Source organism: Streptopelia decaocto (genome assembly GCF_964273445.1).
Source record: "Streptopelia decaocto genome assembly, contig: HAP1_SCAFFOLD_95, whole genome shotgun sequence".
NCBI lineage: Eukaryota > Metazoa > Chordata > Aves > Columbiformes > Columbidae > Streptopelia > Streptopelia decaocto.
In genome coordinates this window covers 209,961-222,137 of record NW_028115301.1, presented here as the reverse complement: position 1 = coordinate 222,137, position 12,177 = coordinate 209,961, and the positions used below count along the sequence as shown (strand labels likewise).

The 12,177-nt window shown below is 60.5% G+C and overlaps 1 pseudogene across 1 annotated transcript; it reads right to left on the bottom strand.

Moving 5' to 3' along the window:
• Window positions 1–260: 260 nt before the first annotated feature.
• On the bottom strand, window positions 261–9,028 carry LOC309452821 (antigen WC1.1-like; annotated as a pseudogene). Its single transcript has 10 exons — window positions 8,914–9,028; window positions 8,507–8,821; window positions 5,846–6,160; window positions 5,004–5,323; window positions 4,605–4,919; window positions 3,952–4,266; window positions 3,112–3,426; window positions 1,648–1,785; window positions 775–870; window positions 261–367 (listed from the first exon to the last, which is right to left on the bottom strand). The product of its transcript is annotated as an antigen WC1.1-like (transcript).
• Between the last annotated feature and the right edge of the window lie 3,149 nt (window positions 9,029–12,177).

Here is a 12,177-nt window from a genome sequence, read left to right as displayed (position 1 = left end):
GAGCTCCCTGTCCAGGGGCATCGTCCTCCCCAGGGTGAGAAACCTCCCTGGCATCATCAGAGCCATCCACTGGGTCACCCCCAGGCAGAACAGGAACATCTGAAAAGAGAAGGGACCTGGTGACAGTGAGAAGATCCATCCTGCAGAGCAGAGGATGGGAGGTGCTGGTGTTGGCAGCAGCACAGGAGACCCCCAGGTCCTCCCCTTCTCTGACGGTGACACCCAGTGACACCTCTGTCCTTCACTTGTCTGCAGGCAGATCACCCCCTTCCTACTTCATTACCTGGTGCTGATCCCAGACCATCCTCCTCCTCTTGGTGCCCAGGGTAGGGCTGCAGCTGGGTCAGGGACTGCTCTGAAGAGGAGCCTGGAGAGATGTGCAGTGAGAGTTATGGGGCGAGCCCACTGACCTTGTTCGTGGCCAGTGCTGCTGGGGAAGGGGGGACCCACAGAGCTGGGGCTGCATGGGGAGGAGGGCTGGGAATTCACCCTGCTCCCCTGGGACAAGCCCTGTCTCAAAGGTGCTCCCAGAGCTGCCCCAGGACAGCTCTTCCCTCACTCGTCAATGGGTGCAGGGGCAGGAAGAGAGGGGCTGTGCAGCTGCGATGGGCAAAGCGGGTTGGGAGGCAGCTCCTCTCCCGGGCCCAGGGCTGGGGTGCTCTCCCCACAGACCACACAGCCCCAGCACTGCAGGGACCACGGGCTGGGGGCTTCAGGGGATCAGCCCTGGGGAGGGGCCAGGGGAAAGGGTCCTGCAGATGTGCCCACACCCACCTGAGCGACCAAACCTCGCCTGCTTCTCCCACGCTGGGCTGTGCCTGATCTCCTCGTACACGGCCTCGGGGAAGAGCTCCTGGGCTGTCCTGGAGCCTGGGGACAGAGGCAAAGCTGGCATGGAGCAGGCAGAGGGGCAATGGGACCCCACTGTGCTTCCCAAAACTGTTCCTTGGCCCAGCCCAGGACTGCTCCAACAGCACAGCCCCAGGGTGCTGTCCAGGAACAGCTGCCACATCCCCAGTGAGGGCCACATCACTGTGGAGATGATCTGGGGCAGCATCACCCTCACATAAGCCCCTTGGAGACAACGCTCAAGCCCCGCTGGTCCCTCGTCACCTCCTTGTCTGACCCCAGAGCAGCTCCCGTGTTTCCCCTCCACCTGGAGCCAACCCCTGTCTGCCCCACGAGTCCATAGCAGGGCCCCTGTCCTACCAAGGGCAGGCAGGGCTGGGCAGAGGGTCAGCCTGGGGCCTGACTCCATGGAGATGGGCCCTGCTGCCCTGTGTTCCTCCTGTCTTCTCCTTTGCCCCAGAGCACCCTCCAGCACTACCCAGAGCACTGCCAGCCTTGGCCATCTCCTCCAGGATAACATCTCCCCCAGGACGACATCAGCTACAGGATAGCCTCTCCCCCAGGATAACATCTCCCACAGTCCTGCTCTGCCCTGTCTCTCCTTTCTCCATCTCTTGCTCCCACCTCTCTCCACCCTTTGCTGCTGGTGCCCTATGGCCAGACAGTCAATGGGGTGCGTGGGACAGGTGGCAGCACACAGTCTCCTCCCCTCAGCTCTGCTTGTGCCCCTTACTGACCCCCCGCAGCACCCCCAGCCCTTCCAGGAGGCATCACTGGGAGCTCTGTGGAAGGACCCACCTCTGCGCCCAGCCCTGACCCTGAGCGCTTGCCCGGCCAGCGGGGCCAGGAGCAGGCAGAGAAGGGCCCCCAGGATGATGCAGATGATGACGGGCACTGAGGTTCTCCCACTGACAGTCGGACGGCCCCGGGTGGGATCTGCACGGGCAAGAACATGGAAGAACAGCACCAGCCCTGGGAGAGGTGGATGCAGCACCAGTCATAGAATCATAAAATCACAGAATCATTTCAGTTGGAAGAGACCCTTGTGGGGGACTACGGTGGGTCCGTGGATTCCCTGACGAAGGGCATGGGAACAGAAATCAGCCTTGAAGATATGAAGGCCCACCCATGAGAAAGATGGGAGTAAAGGAGTATCTGGAGATGTTCAGGATGTACCCGTGAGAGAGAAGGGAGTAGAAGAGTAACATTGGTGAGAGCAAAAATAGCCAGTGAGATGTTACTACTGTAAGTTATAACCAATAGTGAAGAGACACATGAATTGGTAAAACTGTATAAAAATGCACTTGTGGCAATAAATGGCATCTACTGCTTTCATCCTGGAAGAACTTGGTCCATGTCGTTTGTCCGTCTCAACCATGACTGACCCTCAAGATCATTGAGTCCAAACATAACCTAAGTCTAGCACTAAGCCATGTCCTTAAGAACCTCATCTAAATGCCTTTTAAACCCCTCCAGGCATGGTGACTCAACCACTTCCCAGGGCAGCCTATTCCACTGTTTCACAATCTTCTCTGTGACAAATTTTTTCCTAATATCCAATCTGAACCTTCCCTGGGCCAACTTGAGGCCATTTCCTCTCAAAATGGTCTGACCCCCATCGCACAAGGCAGCAGGGGGGTGAGTGATGGAGAAGCTTCCACCCTGCTGAGTAAATTTCACCCCCTCCTCAACCACCACACAACCACCCCATTGCCTCCTCCTGGGAGTTTCACGCTTCCAGCAAGGAGCCTCTTGCACCCCACTGTGGGTCAGAGCCCGGCCCTGGGATACCCAGCCCTGGGGAGGACGAGTTACCTGCTCGGGGTGGGGATGCTGCTGTCCTGGGTGCAGCTGCAGAGGAGGAAAAGGAGAGCTGGGCTGAGAGGGTGGGAGTGCACGTACCAGGGAGCCTTCCCTGCAACACCCCGGTGTGTGTCTGTAGATGTCCCTGACACATCCCACCCCAATTGCCCCTCCCGTAGAAAGGGACCCAGGACAGGGCCCGGGGCCTCTGCTCTGGGCGGCGGGCAGGGTGGCACAGGCAGCCGGGGATGGATGGTCCTGGAGCTGCAGGGCCCCACGGCAGTGGCCCAAGGACACCCAGTTCCACCGAGGCTGCTCCCTGCTTGGCACCAGGCTGCTGAACCCCACGGGAACGTTCCTGCTCTCGGGAGCTCAGGGGCTGTGCCAGGACCAAGCGGGTGAAAGGCCTTTCCCAGCTCCCTGCCAATACCTGACCAAGGGGTCCCAGCCCCCGCTCACCCGAGCAGCGCACGGCAGCGTCTTCCTTATGCCGGCAAGCACGTCCGTCCCCAGGCCGGGCCCAGCAGTCCTGCAGAGACGACTCCGTCCCCCGGCACTCCACCCGCTCCAGCCAGATGGGGCCCTGGCCCACCCCAAAAGCAGCCTCATGCAGGGCAGACACCGCGGGGCCACAGCCCAGCTGCCTGCACGCCACCTGGGCATCCCGCATGTCCCAGGAGTCATCGCACACTGTCCCCCAGGAGCCGCGGTGCCACAGCTCCACTCTGCCCGAGCACCCGTCCTCGCCTCCCACGGCACGGATCTTCTCCCTGTCTGGAGAAGGCAAAGAGCTCCCATGGCACTCAGACAGCAGAGGAGCCAGGCAAGAGGAGCACGAGGAGGAGCAGCTCCCTACCTGTGCAGCTGCTGGAGTTGGGGCACGGGGCCAAAGGCTCTGGGGGCATTTCTGGGCGTCCCCCTGAAGAAGGAAACACTGTGGTGAAGGGGCTGGCTCGAGGATTGTGCAGAAGAGAGCGGGGCTGAGCTCTGCTTGTGCCTGTGTGTGCCATCTTGGTCACAGAGCAGCAGGAGGGTGTCCATGGAGGGGAGGCTCCTCTGAACCCTCTCTGGTCTCTGCTGAGACCACTTGGAGATGTCGCTGCTCCCCCAGGCGCTGCTGGGTGGCAACTGCTGCTGGACATGTGGGACACTGAGAACTGTGGTCACATCTGTGCCACCAGCAGCAGAAGAGTCTGACATGGCAATGAAATCCCCTCCAAGCTCTTTCTCTGCATTTGGCCGTGCCCAGAGGGGAGCAGAAGCTGGGGTGGCACTGGTGCCCGAGTGGCTCAGAGTTACCATTGCAGGTGATGTGGGTCTCTTCTCGCAGGTCATCGCACGACTGTGGGTCCCAGGGGGTGGATGGACACTGCCAGAAGGAGCTGGATCCCTTCTCACACTGCACGAAATCCAGCCAGGCAGGGCCAGACACCCTGCCATAGGGCAGGCTTGTTTCCAGGGATCCTCCGTCCCCGCAGCCCAGCTCCTTGCACACCAGTGACACCGTGTCAGGAGTCATCGAGTTGGAGCAAACGCTCCCCCATGTCCCGTTGTAGAAAACCTGGAGGCGCCTGGAGCAGCCGTCACTGTTCTCCAGCCTCAGGGCCACGAACTCTGGGAGGAAAGGCAGCAAGAGAACAGGCTGGTGTGGGGCTGTGGGAGCCAGGACACCCCTGCGCTCCCCAGGCCCCCAGCCAGGCAGGGCAGGGCCAGCAAGTCCCCCTCGCACCCAGGGCATAGAGAAGTCCCTGATGGACACAGCCCCTGCTCTCCCCGCTCACCCTGGGGGACACTGAGCTCCCCAGGAACCCCGGTGAACTGAGGACACCAGTGCATGGGTGTACGTAGCAGGGCTCAGGCAGGGGCTCAGCCAGAGACAGCCTTGGCCATGCCCGGCTTTCCCTGCATCCCGGCCTCTCGGGAACCATCCCGGCACAGCTCCCGGCACACACCTGAGCACATGACGCCCACGTCCTCTTTGTGCCCGCAGTCGTGCTGCCCCCAGGGCCCGGCAGCGCAGTCCCAGAGAGCAGCTTCGGCCCCGGAGCAGTTCACACCGTCCAGCCAGATCCGCCCGGAGCCTTCCCCGAAGCGAGCGGAGCCGGCCGCCTCCACCGCCCCTCCGCAGCCCAGCTGGTGGCAAACGACGGCGGCATCAGACAGGTCCCAGCCATCGTCACAGACGGTCCCCCAGCTGCCCTGGTAGTAGATCTCCACTCTCCCTGCGCAGCGCCCGGGCCCGTTCACCAGCCGGACCCGCCGGCTCCCTGCAGTGGGGAGAAAGCCCAGGAGCTGTCAGGGGGTGGCTGCCCCCCACCCCATCATCTGGGGGCTCGTGCAGCGCCGCTCACCCCAGCAAATGACTCCCACGTCCTCCACAACCCCTCCCAGCAGGGCACTCCCGGGCAGGGAGGTGTTGCAGAGGGTCAGGCTCCCTCATGTCCTGTGCACCGGACCCCTCGCAGCCCCACGGGGCCCGTCCCTCGCTCAGGCTTTGGGGGGCTGTAGGCTTTTTGTGCCTCTCCACACCGCAGCTGCCGGCACACCACGCTGGCCTCCCGCACGTCCCACTGGTCGTCCAGCACTCTGCCCCACGTCCCGCGCTGGAAGATCTCCACTCGCCCGTCGCACCGGCTCCCGCCGCCCACCAGCCGCAGGGACGCAGGGTCGGCTGGGCCTGGGGAGAGCAGAGGAGCCGCAGCCATCAGTGGCACTGGGCAGCACGGCAGCCCCTGGGGAGGAGGGCAAGGGGGGTGTCCGACCAAACAGGGCGAGAGCGAGCCCTGTGCTGACAAGAAGCGAGGGCAAAGCCCAGGCCCTGTCTGCAGCTCACACCGGGTCTGCGGCTGCGGGTGGTGGGATGAGGCTCTGCAGGGCTCTCTGTGGGGATGGGATGTGTTTGTCTGCAGCCACAGGGATGGAGCAGAGGCCCACCAGCCTGTCCTGGGCTCATCCTATGGAACCCGGGCCGGGCAGTGGTACCAGGGCCTAAGGCGCTGCCCTGGGGACAGGTGTCTGTGTCTGTTCAGACCGCAGCTCTCCCAGAGCAGAGCGGTCAGTCTGAGCAGGGAAAGCCCCCCAGGGATCCTCCAGGGAGAAATTCAGCCTGGTGCTGCCATGGGACCCCTGCTTTGGGTGGCCATGTCTCACACAAAGGGAAACAGAGCTAATGCACCATTTTCCCAGCACTCACCTGAGCAAATGACAGCAGCGTTGTTCCCGGGGGAGCACGGGGAGGCCCCCAGGGTGGCCACTGGGCACTGTCCCAGGTGGGCTTCAGTCCCGTCACAGTGGAATGAGTCTCTCCAGACAGGGCCAGTCTCTCTCCCAAAACGCTCTCCTCCAGGAATGGACTCCGCAAACCCACAGTTGAGTTGACGACACAGAACGTGGGCATCCGAGAGATCCCAGCGGGAGGCACAGAGGGTCCCCCAGCTCCCCAGCACCTGGACCTCCACCCTCCCCGCACACACTGTGCTGCCGTTCACCAGCCTGAACCCTGTGTACTCTGGGGACAGAGGAGGAGAGAATCACAGAATCACACAATGTCAGGGGTTGGAAGGGACCTCAAAGCTCATCCAGTCCAACCCTCCCCCCAGAGCAGGAACACCCAGATGAGGTTACACAGGAAGGTGTCCAGGTGGGTTTTGAATGTCTGCAGAGTAGCAGACTCCAGAACATCCCTGGTCCAGTGTCCTGTCACCCTCACTGCAGACCGCGCTCCCTCAGTTCAGCTGCGAGGATGCTGTGGGAGACTGTGTCAAATGCCTTACTCAAGTCAAGGTAGACCACATCCACCGCTCTGCCATCATCCATCCACCTTGTTATGTCCTCATAAAAGGCTATGAGGTTGGTCAAGCACGACTTCCTCTTGGTGAAGCCATGTTGACTGCCCCTAACGACCCTCTTATCCTTGATATGGCTTGAGATCGCACCAAGGATAAGTTGTTCCATCAGTTTCCCAGGGACAGAGGTGAGTCTGACCAGTCTGTAGTTACCCGGGTCCTCCTTCTTGCCCTTTTTGAAGACTGGAGTGACATTTGCTTTCCTCCAATCCTCGGGCACCTCTCCCGTTTCCCAAGACTTGGCAAAGATGATGGAGAGCGGTCCAGCAATGACTTCAGCCAGCTCCCTCAGCACCCGTGGGTGCATCCCATCCCGACCCATGGATTTATGTATGTCCAGATCGCCTGACTGCTCCCTAACCCAGTCCTCATCAACCCAGGCAAACTCCTCCATTGTCCTGCCTTCCTCTGGGGCCTCAGTGGTGCGGGGCTCCTAGGACAGCCATGGGAGAGTAGACAGAGACAAAGAAGCATTCAGAGAGGGCAGGTTGGTGCTTTTGTACCCTTGGTAGCTGGTAGAAAGGCCAGAGGGACAGAGGCCCTTCTTCTCCTTCTGCATGGTTTTCATGCTGCAGGCTGTCCCATGACCCCTCCGGCCCTACACCCACCCAGCACAGTCCTTGCTCTGTCCCCAACCCCCGGCACAGCCCCAGCATTCAGCACCCCACCCCGAGTCCTCACGTGTGCAGCTGACAGCAGCGCTGTTCATCTGGGGGCAGGCCTGGTCCCTGGAGGACCCCGTGGGGCAGGAGGACAGGAGGGACTCATTCCCACACACTGCAGCTCTCCATCCCACACGGGACCAGCCCCTTCTCCAAAGTGACCTCCTCCAGACACAGGCAGGGCCACGCCGCACTGCAGCTCCCTGCAGACCAGCTCAGCAGCCTTGGGGCCAAAGCGGGAACCACAAACAGTTTTCCACTGGTCCCCATCACGGATCTGCACACGTCCTGAGCAGTGGCTCTTCCCGTCCACCAGACGGACAAATCCTGGATGGGGAAAAAACAAACCAAAAGAAAATAAGCAATCAAACCGAACCAAACAAAGAAACAAAAAGCAACCAAACATACAAACCCAACGCCACACCTGGGAGCTCCCCAGAAATCTCTGACGGCTACATGTCCACATCCCACATCACCCCAAGCAAGCCATGGCCAAACTGCCATTGCACATCCCTGGGGAAGCTGTTGGGGAAGTGCTGGTGACACAAACACATCCAAGACCCTCCTCCCCTTCTCTACAGCACCAGAGCACTCAAGGTGTGTGTCTGCCACACACTCACAGCCACAGGTGTGCTCAGACAAAGGGTCCCACACAAGGTCCTCTGTGCTGCCCGGCACGCTCCCCCAGCACTGCAGCCGTGTGAGCCGTTGGGGTCCAGGAGAACTGGCCCAGATGGTGATGAAGCTGCTGCAGAGCCTGGGCCAGGCAGGACCATCATCACCTGGTGCAACCAGAGGCTTGCTCTGATCCCAGGGTGTTCCTGGGTGTTGGGAGGTTCCTTTTAGGTGGGAGATGTCCCAGAGCACAGAAATGGAGCAGCTGTTATCACGGCTGGTGCTTTCCAGAGCCCTCCCCTGCCTGCTCCAGGGGGATGTTCTCATCCAGGGATACTGTTATCTGGGGTGCACAGGTCCAAGGCCAATGGCCAGGCTGGGGACAGGAGACCCGCATGTCCCCCTGGCCTCCCGCTGCCTCAGAGGGTGACAGCAGCGCAGACGAGAGTCAGTAAGTGCTGGCAAAGAGCCTGTTTCATGGGTCAGTGGGGGGAGCTGTAGGCAGGCAGGAGGGGCTGGGCAGCAGGTCAGCGCTGCCTGCATGGGGTCCTGTCCCCACAGGGCTGTCACAGCTTTCTCCAGGGACCAATTACACCAGCAATGACAGTTCCAGCTCAGCAGCACAACTGGCCACACTGAGCTCAGATCCAGCATGTTTGTTTTTCCATATGGCACAGCCAGGTCCCTTCCACCATCCCACACCCAAAGGTGGGCAACAAGCTGACCCCTTACCTGAACACGTCACTCCAGCATCGCCACTGTGATCACAGCCATATTCACTCCATCCTGTGCGTTTGCAGTCAGACAGGGCTGATTCGGATCCATCACAGCTGACATCATCCATCCAAATGGGGCCAGATCCTGCCCCAAAGTGTCCATACCAGTGAACACTGACAGCAGATCCACAGCCCAGCTGCTTACAAACCACTGCTGCATCGTTCATGTCCCAGCTGTCACCACACACGGTCCCCCACTCTCCCTGGTGTTTCACCTCCACTCTCCCGGCACAGCGCCTGCCGCCATCCGCCAGCCTCACCTCCGCAGCACCTTCAAATACCAACACGGGATGAGTCAGGAGAGCACCGAGCCCAGTCCTGCAGCTCTGGGGGAACCTCCTGCCTGGGCAGAGTCAGAGGCACCATGGTGGGAGCCCCCTCCCCTGCAGGTCCCCAGAGCAGTGTGAGGGTCCATCTGTCCCCACAGCTGCACAATGATGGGGGTGCCCAGGTCCAGCCCTGCTCGATCATTCTCCATCCCGCCACACAAGGCACCTATTTTCACCCAACTGGCCACCTGCCCCCCACCCATGCCCACCCACACACTGCCCAGCTCTGCACTGGGCACCCACTGCCCCCACCCCAGCACCCCCTGAACAGCCTCGTGTACCCAGGCCTGCAGCTTCCCATGTAAACCACCTGTCCCAGCACCATCCAAACCAACCCCATCCCCAGGGCGTTCCCTGTTCCCACTGAGATGATCCAGAGGATCCCACATCCCTCCTCTCTCCTGGCATCAGCCCTGGGCCAGGCCCCCCAGAAGGACATGTCTCTACTGCAGATGTCCCCGTCCTCTCTCTCTCTGGGGGGCAGAAACTGCCCTCATGGGGTCAGGTTTCCCTTTGAACAAGGGGCAGTGAGCAGCACACAAACCCTCTGGGCCAGCCCAGAGGTTGGCAGTGCCCTGGGGATCTCTGGGTGCTGCCATTGCCAGTGAGGCCACCACTGGTCCAGAGGCAGAGTGCTGGGAACAAGGGGTCCCCAAAGGTACCCCAGGACAGGGGGCTGTGAATCCAGCCAGGCACAGAACACTGGAGCCCCGGAAAAGGAGATACTGTCTCTCACCCAGACAGGCACAGGGAAAGGCACAGGCTCCGTGGATCTGAGAACCTTCTGCCCCCTGTCTCAACAGCAGCTGCAAAGGAACCCCATTCCCAGACCCATGACCACACTGGTACCCGCTGGCCCTGGGCGGTGGGACAATGAGTCAGCACTTAGCCCTGCACAGCTGTACCCAGAGGAGCAGCCACAGCGTCTGAGGGGACACGAGTCCCTCTGTGCCCATCCTGAGCCTCCTGCCCTGATGGCACAGCCCTCTGTGCCGCACTCCCTGCCACAGCTCCAGGGACTCGTGGGACCAATGATGACGGGAGGGCAATATATCTCTGCAGATGCCCCCAGTTACAGGAGGAGCCAATCGAAGCAGCAGCACCTTTTTAGACATTATCGGGAGCTATCTCCCCTCCGACACGGCCCAGTCCTCCAATGAACTTCTCCAGCGCCGTTCATGACCATATATGAGGGACGGCTCCGCTGCAGGTGTCACAGCACTGCAATGGTAGAACATCACAGGACAGGGCTGGTTGTAGTGGGGGAAACAGTTTTTCACCCCTTGAGCTCTGAGTGTGGACCAGGAGCACTGAGCATGTGCTGCGACGGGCACATCCAAGAGCCAGAGGTGAGAGTGTCCAGTCACCCCGGTGCCATAAGGCCCAGGGGTCTGGGACTGCACCGGGGCTGTGTCAGGAAGGGAAGGAAACAGCCCCTGTGACAGAGCCCGCTGTGCGGGGAGCAGAGATGGGAAAGGGCCTTAGCCCAGGACAGAGCCCCATCCCAGGAGCGCTGGCTCACCTGCCGCTCCCTGGAGAGCCCGCGGAAGGTCCCTCACAGGAGCTGGAGCTGGGACACGTCCCTGTCCTGGCAGCAGACGTGCAGCCCAGAGGCTCAGACGTGTCCCTGACTGTCAGCGAGTCACCGAGGGGCCGTTATTCCCCACGGGTGGATCAGAGCTGCAGCCTGCAGGTGCACAAACCACAGCCCCCGCGCTCCCCCCGCGGCGCCCGGGCAGGAAGTCTGTGGTTTCCTCCTGGCGCCGTGCCCGGCACATCCCTGCGGTGCCCCCGAGACACCCCCAGCCCGACGGCTGCAGCCAGGGCTGCAGGGGCTGCTCCTCCGGCCTCGCAGGCACGGGGCTGGGCAGCTCCTGTGCCTGCTGGGGACCCTGTGACAGCACATGGACGGTCAGCACCGAGCTCCATGGCCATGGGGTGTCACCAGTGACGTGAGCACTGCTCCTCCTACTGCCACTGCTGTGTGCTCATTGGTTACACTGACAGTGACCTCACACCCTCTACTGCCACTGCTGTGTGCTCATTGGTTACACTGACAATGACCTCACACCCTCTACTGCCACCGCTGTGTGCTCATTGGTTACACTGACAGTGACCTCACACCCTCTACTGCCACTGCTGTGTGCTCATTGGTTACACTGACAGTGACCTCACACCCTCTACTGCCACCGCTGTGTGCTCATTGGTTACTCTGACAGTGACCTCACCAGCCCCTCTAAGGACGTGCACCTGGTCCTGGCCTATCAGCCGTTCAGCCAGGAGCAACATCACTGCCCCTTGTCCTACCATTGGTTGTCACCCAGAAGAGCCTGGATCCATCCTCCTGACACTCCCCTTTCCATATTGATCCCCATGAATGAGTCACCCCTGAGTCTCCTCTTGTCCACCTCCAGAGCCCCAGCTCCCTCAGCCTTTCCTCACACGGGAGATGCTCCACTCCCTTCAGCATCTTGGTGGCTGCGCTGGACTCTCTCCAGCAGTTCCCTGTCCTGCTGGAACGCAGGGGCCACAGCTGGACACAGTATTCCAGATGGGGTCTCACCAGGGCAGAGGATAGGGGCAGGAGAACCTCTCTGACCTACTGACCATCCCCTTCTAACCCACCCCAGGTACCATTGGTCTTTATGGTCTCCCATCCAAGCACTGATGGGGCCCAACTCTGCGTAGCTTCACAGATCAGGCGAGATGGGGCGTTCTCAGGGTGCTATGGCTGTGTATATATCTATGGTCTCCCATCCAAGCACTGACCGGGCCTGACCCTGCTTAGCTTCCCAGAGCAGATGAGATGGGGTGTTCTCAGGGTGATGTGGCTGCATATATTATATATATAGATATTTTTTTTTTTTTCCTCAAGTATATTCTGGTAGTATCCAAACTAACCCTTTTTTCAAGGGCAGAGTAGAGGGACAGGTGAACCTCTCTGACCTACTGACCACTCCCTTCTAATCCCCGCCAGGCACCATTGGCTTCCTGGCTACAAGGTCTCCCATCCAAGTACTAACCGGGCCCGACCCTGCTTAGCTTCCCAGATCAGCCATTCTCAGGGTGATATGGCTGTATATATCATATATATGTATATGATCCCCAAGCATATCCTGATAGTAACTGAACTAAACCCTTTATTAAAGGGCAGAGTAGAGGGGCAGGAGAACCTCTCTGACCTACTGACCACCCCCTTCTAACCCATCCCAGGTCCCATTGGCTTCCTGGACACAAGGACCCAGTGCTGGCTCATGGTCACCCTGCTGTCCCCAGGACCCCCAGGTCCCTTTCCCCT